The sequence below is a fragment of the Nerophis ophidion genome, linkage group LG13 (genome assembly GCF_033978795.1).
Source record: "Nerophis ophidion isolate RoL-2023_Sa linkage group LG13, RoL_Noph_v1.0, whole genome shotgun sequence".
NCBI classification, from domain to species: Eukaryota; Metazoa; Chordata; class Actinopteri; order Syngnathiformes; family Syngnathidae; genus Nerophis; species Nerophis ophidion.
The window spans coordinates 8,418,725-8,437,574 of record NC_084623.1 but is presented as its reverse complement, the minus strand read 5'-3'; the positions used below and the strand labels follow the sequence as shown (position 1 = coordinate 8,437,574).

At 41.6% G+C, this 18,850-nt stretch overlaps 1 pseudogene; it reads right to left on the bottom strand.

Moving 5' to 3' along the window:
• The window catches only part of LOC133564867 (alsin-like), a 130,340-nt pseudogene that overhangs the window by 100,445 nt on the left and 11,045 nt on the right, over nucleotides 1-18,850 (bottom strand).

The window sequence follows — 18,850 nt, the reverse complement described above, 5'->3', positions numbered from 1 at the left end:
AAGTTTACCTTTAAAAAGAAAAAAAAAAAAAAAGAAGTTATGCCAATGTTATATTGACCTGCAATGAAGAGAAGAGTACAGTAGTCTACAGAAATAAGCAAGCAGTCTGGACCACCTTCTAATGAATAAGCACTCGTTTTAGTCAACAAAAAGCCGTTTACCTTCAGTTCCAGACTACAAGACGGTATTTTTTTCCCCAACGCTTTGAACCTTGCGGTTTATAAAACGGTGGAGTTAATTTATGGATTTTTCTTTGCTGACAGCCGTAATGCAAATAGTTTAAAATACAATGTGAGTTGGGAAATTGTGTTGGATGTAAATATAAACGGAATACAATGATTTGCAAATACTTTTCAACCCATATTCAGTTGAATATGCTACTAAGACAACATATTGGATGTTCAAACTCATAAATATTTTTTTTTTGGTAAATAATCATTAACTTTAGAATTTGATGCTAGCAACACGTGACAAAGAATTTGGGAAAGGTGGCAATAAATACTGATAAAGTTGAGGAATGCTCATCAAACACTTATTTGGAACATCCCACAGGTGTGCAGGCTAATTGGGAACAGGTGGGTGCCATGATTGGGTATAAAAACAGCTTTCCAAAAAATGCTCAGTCTTCCACAAGAAAGGATGGGGCGAGGTACACCCCTTTGTCCACAACTGCGTGAGCAAATAGTCAAACAGTTTAAGAACAACGTTTCTCAAAGTGCGATTGCAAGAAATTTAGGGATTTCAACATCTACGGTCCATAATATCTTCAAAAGGTTCAGAGAATCTGGAGAAATCCCTCCACGTAAGCGGCATGGCCGGAAACCAACATTGAATGACCGTGACCTTCGATCCCTCAGACGGCACTGTATTAAAAACCGACATCAATCTCCAAAGGATATCACCACATGGTCTCAGGAACACTTCAGAAAACCACTGTCACTAAATACAGTTTGTCGCTACATCTGTAAGTGCAAGTTAAAGCTCTACTATGCAAAGCGAAAGCCATTTATCAACAACATCCAGAAATGCCGCCGGCTTCTCTGGGCCCGAGATCATCTAAGATGGACTGATGCAAAGTGGAAAAGTGTTCTGTGGTCTGACGAGTCCACATTTCTAATTGTTTTTGGAAATATTCGACATCGTGTCATCCGGACCAAAGGGGAAGCGAACCATCCAGACTGTTATCGACGCAAAATTTAAAAGCCAGCATCTGTGATGGTATGGGGGTGCATTAGTGCCCAAGGCATGGGTAACTTACACATCTGTGAAGGCACCATTAATGCTGAAAGGTACATACAGGTTTTGGAACCACATATGCTGCCATCTAAGCGCCGTCTTTTTCATGGACGCCCCTGCTTATTTCAGCAAGACAATGCCAAGCCACATTCAGCACATGTTACAACAGCGTGGCTTCGTAAAAAAAGAGTGCGGGTACTTTCCTGGCCCGCCTGCAGTCCAGACCTGTCTCCCATCGTAAATGTGTGGCGCAATTATGAAGTGTAAAATACTACAACGGAGACCCCGGACTATTGAACGACTGAAGCTCTACATAAAACAAGAATGGGAAATAATTCCACTTTCAAAGTTTCAACAATTAGTTTCCTCAGTTCCCAAACGTTTATTGATTGTTGTTAAAAGAAAAAGTGACGTAACACAGTGGTGAACATGCCCTTTCCCAACTACTTTGGCACATGGTGCAGCCATGAAATTCTAAGTTACCGGTAATTATTATTTGCAAATAAAAAAAATAAAGTTTATGAGTTTGAACATCAAATATCTTGTCTTTGTAGTGCATTCAACTGAATATGGGTTGAAAAGGATTTGCAAATCATTGTATTCCGTTTATATTTACATCTAACACAATTTCCCAACTCATATGGAAACGGGGTTTGTACAAAAGGAGCCATCTTTTGGACAAGTTCGCTCACTGCTGGTGCTGCAGTGCCCTTCTGTTTAGACTGAGTTTTCAACCGGAAGTACAAGTGCTGTTCCGTCTTCGAGTCGTCCGTAGAGTTTCTACTTGTATGGATTCTTCGTTCATCACTCTAAGCCAGTGTTTTTCAACCACTGTGCCGCGGCACGACTGTCCCGTGAGATACAGTCTGGTGTGCCGTGAGAGATTACGTAGTTTCACCAATTTGGGTTAAAGATATTTTTGCAAACCAGTAATTATAGTCTGCAAATAATGTGTTGTTGTTGAATGTCGGTGCTGTCTAGAGCACGGCAGAGTAACCGTGTAATACTCTTAAATATCAGGAGGTGGCAGCAACTTTGTAGGTGTTGGAAACAGCGGGAGGCAGGGTGCAGGTAAAAAGGTGTCTAATGCTTAAACCAAAAATAAACAATAGGTGTGTGCTTCTAAAAAAAGGCATTGAAGCTTAGGGAAGGCTATGCAGAACGAAACTAAAACTGAAATGGCTACAAAGTAAACAAAAACAAAATGCTGGACGACAGCAAGGACTTACTGTGGAGCAAAGACGGCGTCCACAATGTACATCCGAACATGACATGACAATCAACAATGTTCCCACAAAGAAGGATAAAACAACTGAAATATTCTTGATTGCTAAAACAAAGTAGATGTGGGAAATATCGCTCAAAGGAAGACATGAACTACTACAGGAAAACAGCAAAAAAAGAGGAGAAAACACCAAAATAGGAGCGCAGGCAAGAACTAAAACACTACACACTGAAGAACAGTAAAAAAGTCTAAATAAGTCAAAGTGTGATGTGACAGGTGGTGACAGTACACCAACTTTGAGACAAGAGCTATAGTGATGCATGCTTGGTTATGCTTTTAAGTCATATCCAACAACTGCAACAACGACTTTTTACTGTCAACTAAGTTTAATTTTTTTATGATTTCTGCTGGTGGTGTGCCTCCACCTTTTTTCAATTGAAAAAAGTGGGCTTTGGCTCAAAAAAGGTTGAAAAACACTGCACTAAGAAACGTTTGTAAGTTTTACAATATAACTAATACTATTCGTACTTACAAAACCGTCCCATGTGTGATGTCTGTAGGAGTGTTTTCATGTCTATTTGTACGTGCTATCATAACGTAATGAAGCTAACGCCGTCAGCATTAGCTATTATGCTAACACGTTTAGAAGTGTCTATGTTAGTATTACTAACTTATAATTTTTCTTCTTGTATTGTTTCAGTTTTGTAAATTCAGCAAAACGTCACAGTGGTCTGTTTAGCTGATTGGAGAGCAAGCTTCCGGGGTTAGTGAGTCCATGACGATGTCCTCTGTTTGTCTGATCAGCCGTTTTTCTGCCGTGTTGCAGGCACCGTTCGGAAAACAATTAAAGTATGTAAATAAACAGTTAGAAAATCTTTCATACCTGTATATATCTGCGGCTAATATATGAAAATACATTTATTTCTTCTCAAATTTGGTGGTTGCGACTTAAATACCGGGCTTCACGGTGGCAGAGGGGTTAGTGCGTCTGCCTCACAATACGAAGGTCCTGCAGTCCTGGGTTCAATTCCAGGCTGAGGATCTTTCTGTGTGGAGTTTGCATGTTCTCCCCGTGAATGCGTGGGTTCCCTCCGGGTACTCCGGCTTCCTCCCACCTCCAAAGACATGCACCTGGGGATAGGTTGATTGGCAACACTAAATTGGCCCTAGTGTGTGAATGTGAGTGTGAATGTTGTCTGTCTATCTGTGTTGGCCCTGCGATGAGGTGGCGACTTGTCCAGGGTGTACACCGCCTTCCGCCCGATTGTAGCTGATAGGCGCCAGTGCCCCCCGCGACCCCGAAAGGGAATAAGCCGTATGGATGGATGGATAGATGGACTTAAATACCGGTAGCCCGGAATTTACGATACATGCATAAAATATAAGACTTCCGATTCGAATCACACTCGCAATTTTGAAGAGAAAATGGGCAGTTTTTTCCTCAAAATCTTGCAGCCCTTTCACATTCCATTTTTGTAAACATCTCTTATCTACTAACAAAAACACTTAAGATTCCACTTGATACACAATGAGATTGAAGTAAGGAGTGGATTTATATGGCCCTATTGGTCGCGGTTTACCTGACACATGAAACGTGACAAATTGGGGCTGGGGCACTATCCACTTCAGCCGCCAATAGAGGGTTGAATATCTTAAAGTGTGTTTTGTGACGATTTCAACTTTAACCACGTCAGTTGCTATGTCGAGTGGCGCTTCCCGTCATTTCAGCAGACTGCATTGCAAAATGATTAATGGGACCATGTGAATCCCTTCCATACCGTCCAGCATCTTACCCTGTGCCAGCAGGAGTCCATGGTGTTCTCCCAGGGCCACCTGCAGGACACACTGGGGAAGACGCACAATTTCTGGGCAAAGGGGCTCACTGGGTCCCCCTGACTTCCAAATGTGGAGAAGTCCTTGCTGAGGAGGCACGGTGTCCTGCTCTTCTGCAAGACCGCTGTTGGGCACGGGCGACAGACAACGACCACGTTATTTTGTCAGTCCTGAAAATGTGTGTGTGTGTGTGTGTGTGTGTTCACCTGTGCTCCTTGTTCTCCATCACTTCAGAATCTCCGTTCCAAAAGACACGAAAGACATCTTCACCGACGTTTCTCTAAAGGTCCTAATCACTTCACTCCCAGGAAAGTGTGGACGTGCAGGAGACAAGGGAACCTTCGGTTCTGTTCGGACACCATCACGGTCCGTCTGTGGGTTTTAGGCGGTCTTGTGTTGCTTTAAAAAAAAGACACACCGTATCGAATGTAAATGTTAATAAATAGACTGACACAGAATATCAATCAATCAATCAATCAATGTTTATTTATACAGCCCCAAATCACAAATGTCTCAAAGGACTGCACAAATCATTACGACTACAACATCCTCGGAAGAACCCACAAAAGGGCAAGGAAAACTCACACCCAGTGGGCAGGGAGAATTCACATCCAGTGGGACGCCAGTGACAATGCTGACTATGAGAAACCTTGGAGAGGACCTCAGATGTGGGCAACCCCCCGCCCCCTCTAGGGGACCGAAAGCAATGGATGTCGAGCGGGTCTAACATGATACTGTGAAAGTTCAATCCATAGTGGCTCCAACACAGCCGCGAGAGTTCAGTTCAAAGCGGATCCAAGACAGCAGCGAGAGTCCCGTCCACAGGAACCATCCCAAGCGGAGGCGGATCAGCAGCGTAGAGATGTCCCCAACCGATAAACAGGCGAGCGGTCCATCCTGGGTCCCGACTCTGGACAGCCAGTACTTCATAAATAAAACTAGTATACTAATGCTGTCAAATGATTGATATTTTTAATCAGATTAAAGGAGAACAATTATCACCAGACCTATGTAAGCGTCAATATATACCTTGATGGTGCAGAAAAAAGACCCATCTATTTTTTTTACCGATTTCCGAACTCTAAATGGGTGAATTTTGGCGAATTAAACGCCTTTCTGACGTCAGAACTCCGATATAACACAGCCGTCATTTTCATTTTCAAACCATTACAAACACCGGGTCTCAGCTCTGTTATTTTCCGTTTTTTTTTACTATTTTTTGGAAACCTTGGAGACATCATGCCTCGTCGGGTGTGTTGTCGGAGGGTGTAACAACACTAACAGGGAGGGATTCAAGTTGCACCACTGGCCCGAAGATGCCAAAGTGTCTGCCGCTAGACCCCCCATTGAATGTGCCGGGGTGTCTCCACATTTTAGCGGCGATGACAGACATGGCACAGAGATGTATGGATAACCTGCAGATGCATTTGCAACGATAAATTCAACAAAATCACAAAGGTGAGTTTTGTTGATGTTGACTATTGTGCTAATCAAGACATATTTGGTTGCGGCGTGACTGCCATCTAATCGATGCTAACATGCAACGCTAATCGATGCTAACATGCTATTTACCGGCGGTGCTAAAAACAGACATGACACAGAGATGTATGGATAACCTGTAGATGCATTTGCAACTATAAAGTCAACGAAATCCACAAAGGTGAGTTTTGTTGATGTTGACTGCCAGCTAATCGATGCTAACATGCAACGCTAATCGATGCTAACATGCTATTTACGGCGCTGCTAAAGCAGATATGGTACAGAGATGTATGGATAACCTGCAGATGCATCTGCAACTATATTACGTTTCCTTCCACCCACATTTAATGCCAAACAAACACTTACCGATCGACGGATTTAAGTTGCTCCAGTGTCAAGAGATGCGAAAGTGCCTCGTTTGGTTTTTACCGGCGATGCTACGACAGACATGGCACAGAGATGGCAAAGAATGTCTGGATATCCTGCGACACTCAAAGCAGATGCATTCTCAACGATAAAGTCAACAAAATCACAAAGGTGAGTGTTGTTGATGTTATTGACTTATGTGCTAATCAGACATATGTGGTCGCGGCATGACTGCCAGCTAATCGACGCTAACATGATATTTAGGCTAGCTGTATGTACATTTATAGCTATATTTGCATCCAGCCTTTCCCTCCACCCACTTTTAATGACAAACAAACACTTACCAATCGACGGATTCAAGTTGATCCAGTGTCACAAGATGCGAAACTTTAGAATCGTTGGTCTGCACATTTTACTGGCGATGTTAAGGCAAACATGGCCGAATAGCTTCAGTTTCTTCTTCAATTTCGTTTTCGCTATCTGCCTCCATACTCCAACCATCCGTTTCAATACATGCGTAATCTGTTGAATCGCTAAAGCCGCTGAAATCCGAGTCCGAATCCGAGCTAATGTCGCTATATCTTGCTGTGGTATCCACCAATTCTTTGTATTGGCATCGATATGTGACGTCACAGGTATATGGACAGTGGCTTCGCAGATAGCGAAAATCAGGCACTTTAAAGCTTTTTTTTTAGGGATATTCCGGGGCAGGTAAAATTTTGAAAAAAACATCGAAAAATAAAATAAGCCACTGGGAACTGATTTTTGTTGGTTTTAACCCTTCTGAAATTGTGATAATGTTCACCTTTGTGACTTTCAGATGTGACTTTAAGGTTTTACTACTTACGTAATAAAATACTACACGGTCTAGCTCCAGCCTATCTTGCCGATTGTATTGTACCATATGTCCCGGCAAGAAATCTGCGTTCAAAAGACTCACCGGCTTATTAGTGATTCCTAAAGCCCAAAAAAAGTCTAGTTTTCCGTTCGGGCTCCAGTACTCTGGAATGCCCTCCCGGTAACAGTTCGAGATGCTACCTCAGTAGAAGTATTTAAGTCTCACCTTAAAACTCATCTGTATACTCTAGCCTTTAAATAGACCTCCTTTTTAGACCAGTTGATCTGCCGCTTCTTTTCTTTTTTCTCCTATGTCCCCCCCTCCCTTGTGGAGGGGGTCCGGTCCGATGACCATGGATGAAGTACTGGCTGTCCAGAGTCGAGACCCAGGATGGACCGCTCGTCGGGACCCAGGATGGACCGCTCGCCTGTGTATCGATTGGGGACATCCCTACGCTGCTGATCCGACTCCGCTTGGGATGGTTTCCTGTGGACGGGACTCTCGCTGCTGTCTTGGATCCGCTTTGAACCGAACTCTCGCGGCTGTGTTGGAGCCACTATGGATTGAACTTTCACAGTATCATGTTAGACCCGCTCGACATCCATTGCTTTCCGGTCCCCTAGAGGGGGGGGTGTTGGCCACTTCTGAGGTCCTAGGGGGTGGTATAGCTCGGTTGGTAGAGCGGCCGTGCCAGCAACTTGGAGGGTTGCAGGTTCGAATCCCGCTTCCGCCATCCTAGTCACTGCCGTTGTGTCCTTGGGCAAGACACTTTACCCACCTGCTCCCAGTGCCACCCACATTGGTTTAAATGTAACTTAGATATTGGGTTTCACAATGTAAAGCGCTTTGAGTCACTAGAGAAAAGCGCTATATAAATATAATTCACTTCACTTCACTTGCGTACCACTGGATGTGAATTCTCCCTGCCCACTTGCCCACTGGGTGTGAGTTTTCCTTGCCCTTTTGTGGGTTCTTCCGAGGATGTTGTAGTCGTAATGGTTTGTACAGTCCTTTGAGACATTTGTGATTTAGGGCTATATAAATAAACATTGATTGATTGACCTTTAAAAGAAAAGGTGATGTAACACAGTGGTGAACATGCCCTTTCCCAACTACTTTGGCACATGTTGCAGCCATGAATTCCAAGTTGATCTGCCGTTTCTTTTCTTTTTCTCCTATGTCCCACCCTCCCTTGTGGAGGGGGTCCGGTCCGATCCGGTGGCCATGTACTGCTCGCCTGTGTATCGGCTGGGGACATCTCTGCGCTGCTGATCCGCCTCCGCTTGGGATGGTTTCCTGCTGGCTCCGCTGTGAACGGGACTCTCGCTGCTGTGTTGGATCCGCTTTGGACTGGACTCTCGCGACTGTGTTGGATCCATTATGGATTGAACTTTCACAGTATCATGTTAGACCCGCTCGACATCCATTGCTTTCCTCCTCTCCAAGGTTCTCATAGTCATCATTGTCACCGACGTCCCACTGGGTGTGAGTTTTCCTTGCCCTTATGTGGGCCTACGGAGGATGTCGTAGTGGTTTGTGCAGCCCTTTGAGACACTAGTTATTTAGGGCTATATAAGTAAACATTGATTGATTGATTGATTGAATTATTATTTGCCTTTGTAGTGCATTCAGCTGAATATGGGTTGAAAAGGATTTTGCAAATCATTGTACTCCGTTTATATTTACATCCAACACAATTTCCCAACTCATATGGCAACGGGGTTTGTACAACAGCAATATAATGTTTCATTTAATGTACCACACGATGAAAAAGGCGTTAATATGAAACATGTCGGCTGCAATGCTGACAAGTTCCAACTATCCCTGCCATGCATCATGTTGCTGCACGTTCCTGCAAACACACACCTCGTGAAAGTATTTGCTTATTTAGACACCGACTAAAACGGGGCAAACTGTGGACTTATATCGTCTTGTGGCGAGCAAAGCAACAATACTAAAGGTCATGTTACTGTAACAACACTTAGCTTAATGCTAACTACACTTTTGGACGAAAACAACACTTACCGACTATCAAAGTCAACTTGGTACGAAGTGGCAGCTTTTGGGGAAGAAAAAAAGACGACTTAAATATATCCTTGTTCGTCTGAGGTTATAAAAGTGGTGGGTAAAGTTAACTGCGGATTTAAATCAGTGCAGCGGCGTGAGAAGCAGAAGTTTCCTTGACAGTTGCGTGTTGTTGTTGGGAAGTAATAGTCTGACTACGGCGGCCGGCGAGGCTCAAATATCACAGGGATGCGCGTTTGGTTACTGCAGACCAACCTTTATGAAACCAAGAGCTACTTCTTGGGTACTGATTAATGTGAAGGGCTACCAGTTTGATACCATCCATCCATCCATCCATCCATCCATCATCTTCCGCTTATCCGAGGTCAGGTCGCGGGGGCAACAGCCTAAGCAGGGAAACCCAGACTTCCCTCTCCCCAGCCACTTCGTCTAGCTCTTCCCGGGGGATCCCGAGGCGTTCCCAGGCCAGCCGGGAGACATAGTCTTCCCAACGTGTCCTGGGTCTTCCCCGTGGCCTCCTACCGGTTGGACGTGCCCTAAACACCTCCCTAGGGAGGCGTTCGGGTGGCATCCTGACCAGATGCCCGAACCACTTCATCTGGCTCCTCTCGATGTGAAGGAGCAGTGGCTTTACTTTGAGTTCTTCCCGGATGGCAGAGCTTCTCACCCTATCTCTAAGGGAGAGCCCCGCCACACGGCGGAAAAAACTAATTTCGGCCGCTTGTACCCGTGATCTTATCCTTTCGGTCACGACCCAAAGCTCATGACCATAGGTGAGGATGGGAACGTAGATCGACCGGTAAATTGAGAGCTTTGCCTTCCGGCTCAGCTCCTTCTTCACCACAACGGATCGGTACAACGTCCGCATTACTGAAGACGCCGCAGTTTGATACACACTTAAATAAATTTCCAGAAGTAGCCAATTTCAATCAATCAATCAATGTTCATGTATATAGCCCTAAATCAGTAAATCACCGCTCCCTGTATGATCAGTTTCAGAGCTTGGTCCACATTGCTGGCAGTCATCAATCAATCAATGTTTATTTATATAGCCCCAAATCACAAATGTCTCAAAGGACTGCACAAATCATTACGACTACAACATCCTCGGAAGAACCCACAAAAGGGCAAGGAAAACTCACACCCAGTGGGCAGGGAGAATTCACATCCAGGGGACCGAAAGCAATGGATGTCAAGCGGGTCTAACATGATACTGTGAAAGTTCAATCCATAGTGGCTCCAACACAGCCGCGAGAGTTCAGTTCAAAGCGGATCCAAGACCGCAGCGAGAGTCCCGTCCACAGGAAACCATCTCAAGCGGAGGCGGATCAGCTATGGTCGTGAGCTTTGGGTCATGACCGAAAGGATAAGATCACGGGTACAAGCGGCCGAAATGAGTTTCCTCCGCCGTGTGGCGGTTCTCTCCCTTAGAGATAGGGTGAGAAGCTCTGTCATCCGGGAGGAACTCAAAGTAAAGCCGCTGCTCCTCCACATCGAGAGGAGCCAGATGAGGTGGTTCGGGCATCTGGTCAGGATGCCACCCGAACGCCTCCCTAAGGAAGTGTTTAGGGCACGTCCAACCGGTAGCAGGCCACGGGGAAGACCCAGGACACGTTGGGAAGACTATGTCTCCCGGCTGGGAACGCCTCGGGATCCCCCGGGAAGAGCTGGACGAAGTGGCTGGGGAGAGGGAAGTCTGGGCTTCCCTGCTTAGGCTGCTACCCCCACGACCCGACCTCGGATAAGCGGAAGATGATGCATGGATGGATGGAATAAATCACTAGTGTCTCAAAGGGCTGCACAAACCCACAGAAGGGCAAGGAAAACTCACACCCAGTGGGACGTCGGTGACAATGATGACTATGAGAACCTTGGAGAGGACCACATACGGAAGGTTTTTTGTAGAGAATAAATGATGAAAAAAAAATACTTAATTGAACGGTTTAAAATAGGAAAAACGACAACAAAAATGAAAATACAAATTTGAAACATAGTTTATCTTCAATTTCAACTCTTTAAAATTCAAAATTCAACCGAAGAAATGAAGAGAAAAACTAGCTCATTCGAATCTTTTTGAAAAAATTAAAAAAAGAATATATGGAACATCATTAGTAATTTTTCCTGATTAAGATTAATTTTAGAATTTTGATGACATGTTTTAAATAGGTTAAAATCCAATCTGCACTTTGTTAGAATATATAACAAATTGGACCAAGCTATATTTCTAACAAAGACAAATCATTATTTATTCTAGATTTTCCAGAACAAAAATTTTGAAAGAAATTCAAAAGACTTTGAATTAAGATTTAAATTTGATTCTTCAGATTTTCTAGATTTGCCAGAATCATTTTTTTGAATTTTAATCATAATAAGTTGGAAGAAATATTTCTCTAATATTCTTCGTCGAAAAAACAGAAGCACTCACATTCACACACTAGGACCAATCAAGCTATAAATATATATATATATATATATATATATATATATATATATATATATATATATATATATATATATATATATATATATATATATATATATATATGTATATGTATATATATATATATATATATATATATATATATATATATATGTATATATATATATTTTTTTATTATTGTTTATTATTATTATTTTTTTTATTTTTATTACATATATACACACATATACATATATACTCATACATATATATATATATATGTATGTTTGTATATATATACACATATATATAGTTGATTAACTGCGATGAGGTGGCGACTTGTCCAGGGTGTACGCCGCCTTCCACCCGATTGTAGCTGAGATAGGCACCAGCGCCCCCCGCGACCCCAAAGGGAATAAGCGGTAGAAAATGGATGGATGGATGTATATATGTATATGTATATAAAGTACAAATAATAATAATGATAATAATAATAAAAATACATATATTTTTTTTATTATTATAATTATTTTTATTTTTTATTACATATATACTCATACATACACATGTATACATATATTTTTATTAAAAACAATTTTATCAAAAAAACAATATATATATATATGTTTTTTTAATCGATTAAGAATCATTACAAATAAGAATCGCTTCCAATTTATTTGACAACCATACAAAATATACCAGACTTTTTATTTTAATTTATTTTACAGTACACAGTAAAAAAGGATCACAAAGACGCAGCAGGCGAAGACAACAAATAGTCATATGAATAATAAAGAGTTACTAGAATAGATCAAACTGTAAGGAAACCTGCCACATGGCAAATAGGTTGGAATTCTCCAGGGGGAGCCGCAAGGATGAGGGAGGGGGGGAAAAAAAAGATTTATTATTATTTGTGCTCAGCAATGTGCTTCTATGTATTTCATTTAATACAACAAAAATGATAATAATAGTTACAATAGTAACTAGCAGAAAAGGTTTGGAGGAGGAGGTGTGATTGCACACAAAATCTAATAAACAAAACAGAACTCCTAGTTTATAAATAAACATACAACTCTTAAAGACACACGGGGAAAGGTAGAAAAGAAGTAGGATTTTTTAAGATTTGCTCCTTCCTACTCCTTTTCGGACATGTCGTGGAGAAAAAAATGTGACTGTACGCATGTTTGAAATAAGAAGAAATGATGATAACAGAACATAAATATCAACATTTGTTATAATTTTTTGTACAGTTTAATAGAACTCGCTGAATTTTGGCCGTTTCCTGGTCAATTACAGAGCAGCAACCTGAGACACACACGGCACACTGACAAAGCTTAGCCTATTTTACTATAACAATCTACAAGGTTAATATAGGTTGCGTCTTTTTCTTGCCCTCTGTTATTTTCAGCTTTTTTTTGTGTATCTCTAGTTATCATTACGTATATGTATTGTTGATAATAGAGGTCAATTATTGGTATTAATCATTGTCAAAAGTGCTGTTTCTACTAGTATTTGTATCACTCAATTTGTAGTGTAAAAATGCTCATTGTCATTTCTGTATTATTATTTATCTCGCTAACTGCTTCTTTGCTATCACTTTTATCATCATATTAGTACTTATCCTATTTGCTGATGTTGCTTTATTGTTGTTGTTGTTGTTGTGTTTGCTGTCTTATCCCCCTCTTGTCCGCCACAATTTCCCCCTCAGTCTTCCTTTTTGTCCCTCCTGCTCCAGCACCAAATGATAATATAAATACATTTAATAAAGTCAAGTACAAAATAAGGCAACAAGAGAAGTATTTACGTCTATGTATGTTTCTAAGTCTATGTATATTTGTTCTTATAAGAAATCCAGCTGAATTCGGGCAACCCCTGCAGCCTCCCCAAAAAAGGGACAAGCAGTAGAAAATGGATGGATGCATGGATTTGTTTATTTATAAACACAATTACGCTTCTTCCCCCCCTTTTTTAAACTTTAAATACCTTCCATCCATCCATTTTCTACCGCTTATTCCCTTTGGGGACACCGGGGGAGCCGCCAGTGCCTATCTCAGCTGCAATCGGGCGGAAGGTGGCGTACACCCTGGACAAGTCGCCACCTCTATTTATATATATATATATATTTTCTTTAAGTCTATGTATGTGTGTTCTTATAAAAATTACAGCTGCATTGCCCCCCCCTCCAAAAAAAAGGGACAAGCGGTAGGAAATGGATGGATGGATAAAAATTCCAATAAATATTAGATTTTTTTAAAAAATCACAATATATTGAGCAATTATGCCAGGGGTGTCCAAACTTTTTCCACTGAGCGCCGCACACAGAAATATTAAGGCATGCAGGGGCCGTTTTGATATTTTTTTATTTTCAAACCATAACAAAATATATGGATTTTTTTTTGGGACCTCTAGGGCTTCCAGGGGCCATAAAGTGTCCAAGTCACTAAAATGTTAAAAACAAGTCAAATTATTATTTGTTTTTTAATTATCTAACGCTTACAGTAAATCTCTACAATATATAAAGTTTGCGTTGATATTATGCCTTTTTTGCCATAGACAACTTTTTTTTTAATATATATAATAAAACTAAAATATGCAGTATTTCCCCCACTGCCCAAAACATTCAGAAAGCAATTTTTGATGTGAAGTAATTACATCCTTAAAAAGATCAATAATGCAGGACACTATTGATTTTAATTCATTAATATTTTTGAGTGATCTCAGTGAAAAGATAAATAAAATCTCATTAAATATATCTGGGATCCACTCATTAAGTGATACATTTTTATTATTATTTTTTCACCTAAGTTACAAGATCAACTTCAGATATATCTGTCGATTTTACGTTTGAACTTTTATTTTGTTTGTTTTTTATGCTCTTTTTTCACAGAAAACAACGTTTTGTATGGCAACCACACAATATATGCAATATTTTCCACGTTAAACATTTTAAAGTGAAATATTTGAAACAATTGGAGCCTTGAATAGATCAATAATTCATTATTAGTGTTAGATAAATTTTTATTTTTTTGGCGCAATTGCAAAAAAAAAATGAAAAATTGAGAAAGACAAAAGAAAAAAAAACAGCCAACTTTTTCTAGTTATATTGCACCTCATTCCACTTTTTTAAAATGTTTTTTTAGGGCCCGCATGGCCAAAGGACCTATTGAATTTTGTGCGTTTTATTATTATTCTTTATTATTATTATTATTATTAATCTGCACCTATGCGCTGTAATTTGACCCCCTTAACATGCTTCAAAACTCACCAAATTTGACACACACATCGGTACGGCGGGCCACCCCGACTTATAAAACAATCAAACCCTTAAAATCAAAATTGTGCTCTAGCGCCCCCTAGGAAAAAAAAAAAAACAGACTGCTTGTAACTTCCATTAAGAATGTCATTGAGACATGAAACAAAAACCTCTATGTAGGGCTGACTTAGACCAAGATTTCATAATTGTACTTTCTAGGGCAAAAATCAACAAAAATGTTGCAAAAATCCCTTCAAAGCAAAATTTGCCTAAAAATATGCATTTTTTGTCTCTTTGTGCTGTAATTTGACCCCCTTAAAATGCTTCAAAACTCAACAAACTTGACACACCTATCAGGACTGGCGGAAAAAACAATCTAATAAAAAACGGAAACCAAAACCAAAAACTCAAAATTGCGCTCTAGCGCAATTTTTGAATAAAACACAGAAAATACTGCTCCTAGGAAGAAAATACAGACAAAACTGCTTGTAACTTCCGGTAGGAACGCCGGAAAGACATGAAACAAAAACCTCTATGTAGGGCTGACTTAGACCTAGATTTCATAATTGTACTTTCTAGGGCAAAAATCAACAAAAATGTTGCAAAAATCCCTTCAAAGCAAAATTTGCCTAAAAATATGCATTTTTTTGTCTCTTTGCGCTGTAATTTGACCCCCTTAAAATGCTTCAAAACTCACCAAACTTGACACACCTATCAGGACTGGCGGAAAAAACAATCTAATAAAAAAAACAAAACCAAAAACTCAAAATTGCGCTCTAGCGCAATTTTTGAATAAAACACAGAAAATACTGCTCCTAGGAAGAAAATACAGACAAAACTGCTTGTAACTTCCGGTAGGAATGCCGGAAAGACATTAAACAAAAACCTCTATGTAGGTCTCACTTAGACCTACATTTTAATAATTGACATCCTTCAGCAAAAATCAACAGAAAAATGGCAATTACCCCTTCAAATCAAAAGTTCTGTAAAAACCCGTCACCTGTCTTCAAACATTATTTCCTCTGAGCGCGTTGGTCGTTTCGGCTTCAAACTCGCACAGGAGAGAGTTTGAACCCTTCTGATTAAAAGTTATCGAAATAGTTTTGATTACTGCTCCGGTTTTGATTTTATGACCCTTCAAAGAACCACTGCGCTGCTGTTGTCTCAATACAGAGGAGGTAGGTACACTAGACAAAAGTATTGGGACACTTAGGACAACCACTGGACAAAAGTATCGGGACACTTAGGACTAACACTAGGCAAAAGTATTGGGACATCAATCAAATTTGCGCTCTAGCGCCCCCTGTGAAAAAAACACAGACAAAACTACTTGTAACCTTCGTTAGGAATGTCCTCGAGACATAAAACAAAAACCTCTACGGGGGACTGACTTAGACCAGGGCTTGGGTCGCGGGGGCTGCAGCCAAAGGCGGGGCCGTCCAACGCTGCTCGCAGATTTAATTTATTTTTGCAATAGCATTTCCAGAATGTGTGGCGGGCCGGTAAACAATTAGCTGCGGGCCACACTTTGGACACCCCTGAATCATGCAGACTACAAGCAGATGTTTTAAATTATGAAATGATTATTTACTTACTATAATTGATAATAATGCTTAATGAACAGTCACATAATTAACCTAATCCTCATTTAATTATTCAGTATATCATTTATTTACATCTTCATTTTCCTTTGCTGGTGTGCCGGGAGATGTTATGTAATGTAAAATATAAACTATTGTGTTATTTCTAACTGTTTTATTTAATTTTGTAAACGATCATTTTCTGATGATCTTTCCTTTGATCTGCCAAAAACCGACTAAAAGGGGTGTGGTTAGGTTTGATCTCTCTGGCAATGGAGGCCCAGCGCATGCCTTTTAGGAACATTGGAAACATATGTCTGCACGGAGCCCGAAAAAAAAAAAAACCCTCCACTTGCGGCCCCGGGTGTCATGTGATGGTTGCACACATGCAGCCAGCAAACCTGCTTCTTGCACGGAGAGCCAGCTCGGATCAAAAGAAATCACACTTGTAAACTGTGGGGATTTTCAAGTGTGAGCAGCTTGAAACAGTCAAGCCTTCTGGAGTTGTTGGACTCCAAAGAAAAGCCGAGTTGGAGGGCGAGTAAATTATAATGATGACTTTTAGGGTGGCCTGGGTTCAGAGCTGCCGGGAAAAAAGTTGCCGTTTCGCACTGAAGGCGTCTTGTGTTGGAAATGAACGCATTTATTCTGAAATATGGGAAGAAACAAGCAAATAAAAACAGTAATACAACTAAAATGAAATATATAAAATGCATTTTAAAAGGAATATACACATTTAGAGTATAAAAACAAAGTATTATTAGCTTCTGGGATTTTTATTTATTTTAATTTCCTCTCCAGCGCTCTTATTTTTTAATTTAATTTCCTGTTTGCCTGCGTTTTGCCATTGCTTTTCCTGTCTGAGCGCTGGCTCCCTCACCTGTCCCCGATCGGCAATCAGGACACACAGGTCCCCGATTGGATGTCAGGAAACACTTGTCCCAGATTGGCAATCAGGACACACCTGTCCCCGAATGGCAATCAGGACACACTTGTCCCAGATTGGCAATCAGGACACACCGGTCCTTAATTGGCAAACAGGACTCACCTGTCCTCGATCGGCAATCAGGACACACTTGTTCCCGATTTGCAATCAGGACACACCTGTCCCGTCCCCAATTGGCAATCAGGACACTCTTTTACTTGATTGGCAATCAGGACACACTTGTCCCCGATCTGCAATCAGGACACACTTGTCCCCGATTGTCAATCAGGACGCACCGGTCCCTAATTGGCAAACAGGACACACCTGACCTCGATCGGCAATCAGGACACACTTGTTCCCGATTGCCGATCAAGCCACACCTGTCCCGTCCCCAATTGGCAATCAGGACAAACTTTTCCCCGATCGGCAATCAGGACACACTTGTCCCTGATTGGCAAGTGGGACACACCGGTCCTCGATTGGCAATCAGGACACACCGGTCCCTGATTTCCAATCAGGACACACCGGTGCCCAATCGGCAATCAGGACAAACCTGTCCTCGATCGGCAATTAGGACACACTTGTTCCCGATTGGCAATCAGGACGCACTTACACCCGATCAGCAATCAGGACACACTTGTCCTCGATTGGCAATTGGGACACACCTGTCCCTGATTGGCAATCAGGACACACCGGTCCTCAATTGGCAATCAGGACCCAGAGGACCCTTATTTGCAATCAGGACACACCTGTCCCGTCCCCAATTGGCAATCAGGACACACTTTTACCCGATCTGGAGACAGGACACACTTGTCCCCGATTGGCAATCAGGACACACCGGTCCCTGATTTCCAATCAGGACACACCAGTGCCCGAGCGGCAATCAGGATAAACCTGTCCTCGATTGGCAATTACGATGCACTTGTTCCCGATTTGCAATCAGGACACACCTGTCCCGTCCCCGATTGGCAATTGGGACACACCTGTCCCCGATCGGCAATCAGGACACACCGGTCCTTGATTTGCAATCAAGACACCCTTGTCCCCGATTGGCAATCAGGACACACTTGTCCCCAATTGGCAATTGGGACACACCTGTCCCCGATCGGCAATCAGGACACACCGGTCCCTGATTTGCAATCAGGACACCCTTGTCCCCGATTGGCAATCAGGGAACACCAGTCCCTGATTGGCAATCAGGACAGACCGGTCCCCGATCGGCCATTAGGACACACACTTGTTCCCGATTGGTAATCAGGACACACCGGCCCCAGGTCGGCAATCAGGACACACTTGTCCCTGAGGTGAGGGGAGCAGTGAGCAGGAGCTGTGGCCGCGCCCGGGAATAATTTTTGGCGATTCAACCCCCCAATTCCAACCCTTGATGTTGAGTGCCAAGCAGGGAGGTAATGGGTCCCATTTTTATAGTCTTTGGTATGACTTTATTGATCCACAAGGGGAATTATTCAGTTACAGAGGATGGAAAGGAGAAAGTAGACTAAAAATGTACTATAGAAGCAATTACTATATTTGCTACAAACAATAGTGTACAGTTTGGAATAACAAATATTTACATACTCGACTGTACATTTCCTCTTTGACATTAATATTTGATTAGATATTGAATGAATACATGAATGTGTCTGCATGAAGACAAAACAACACAAACGT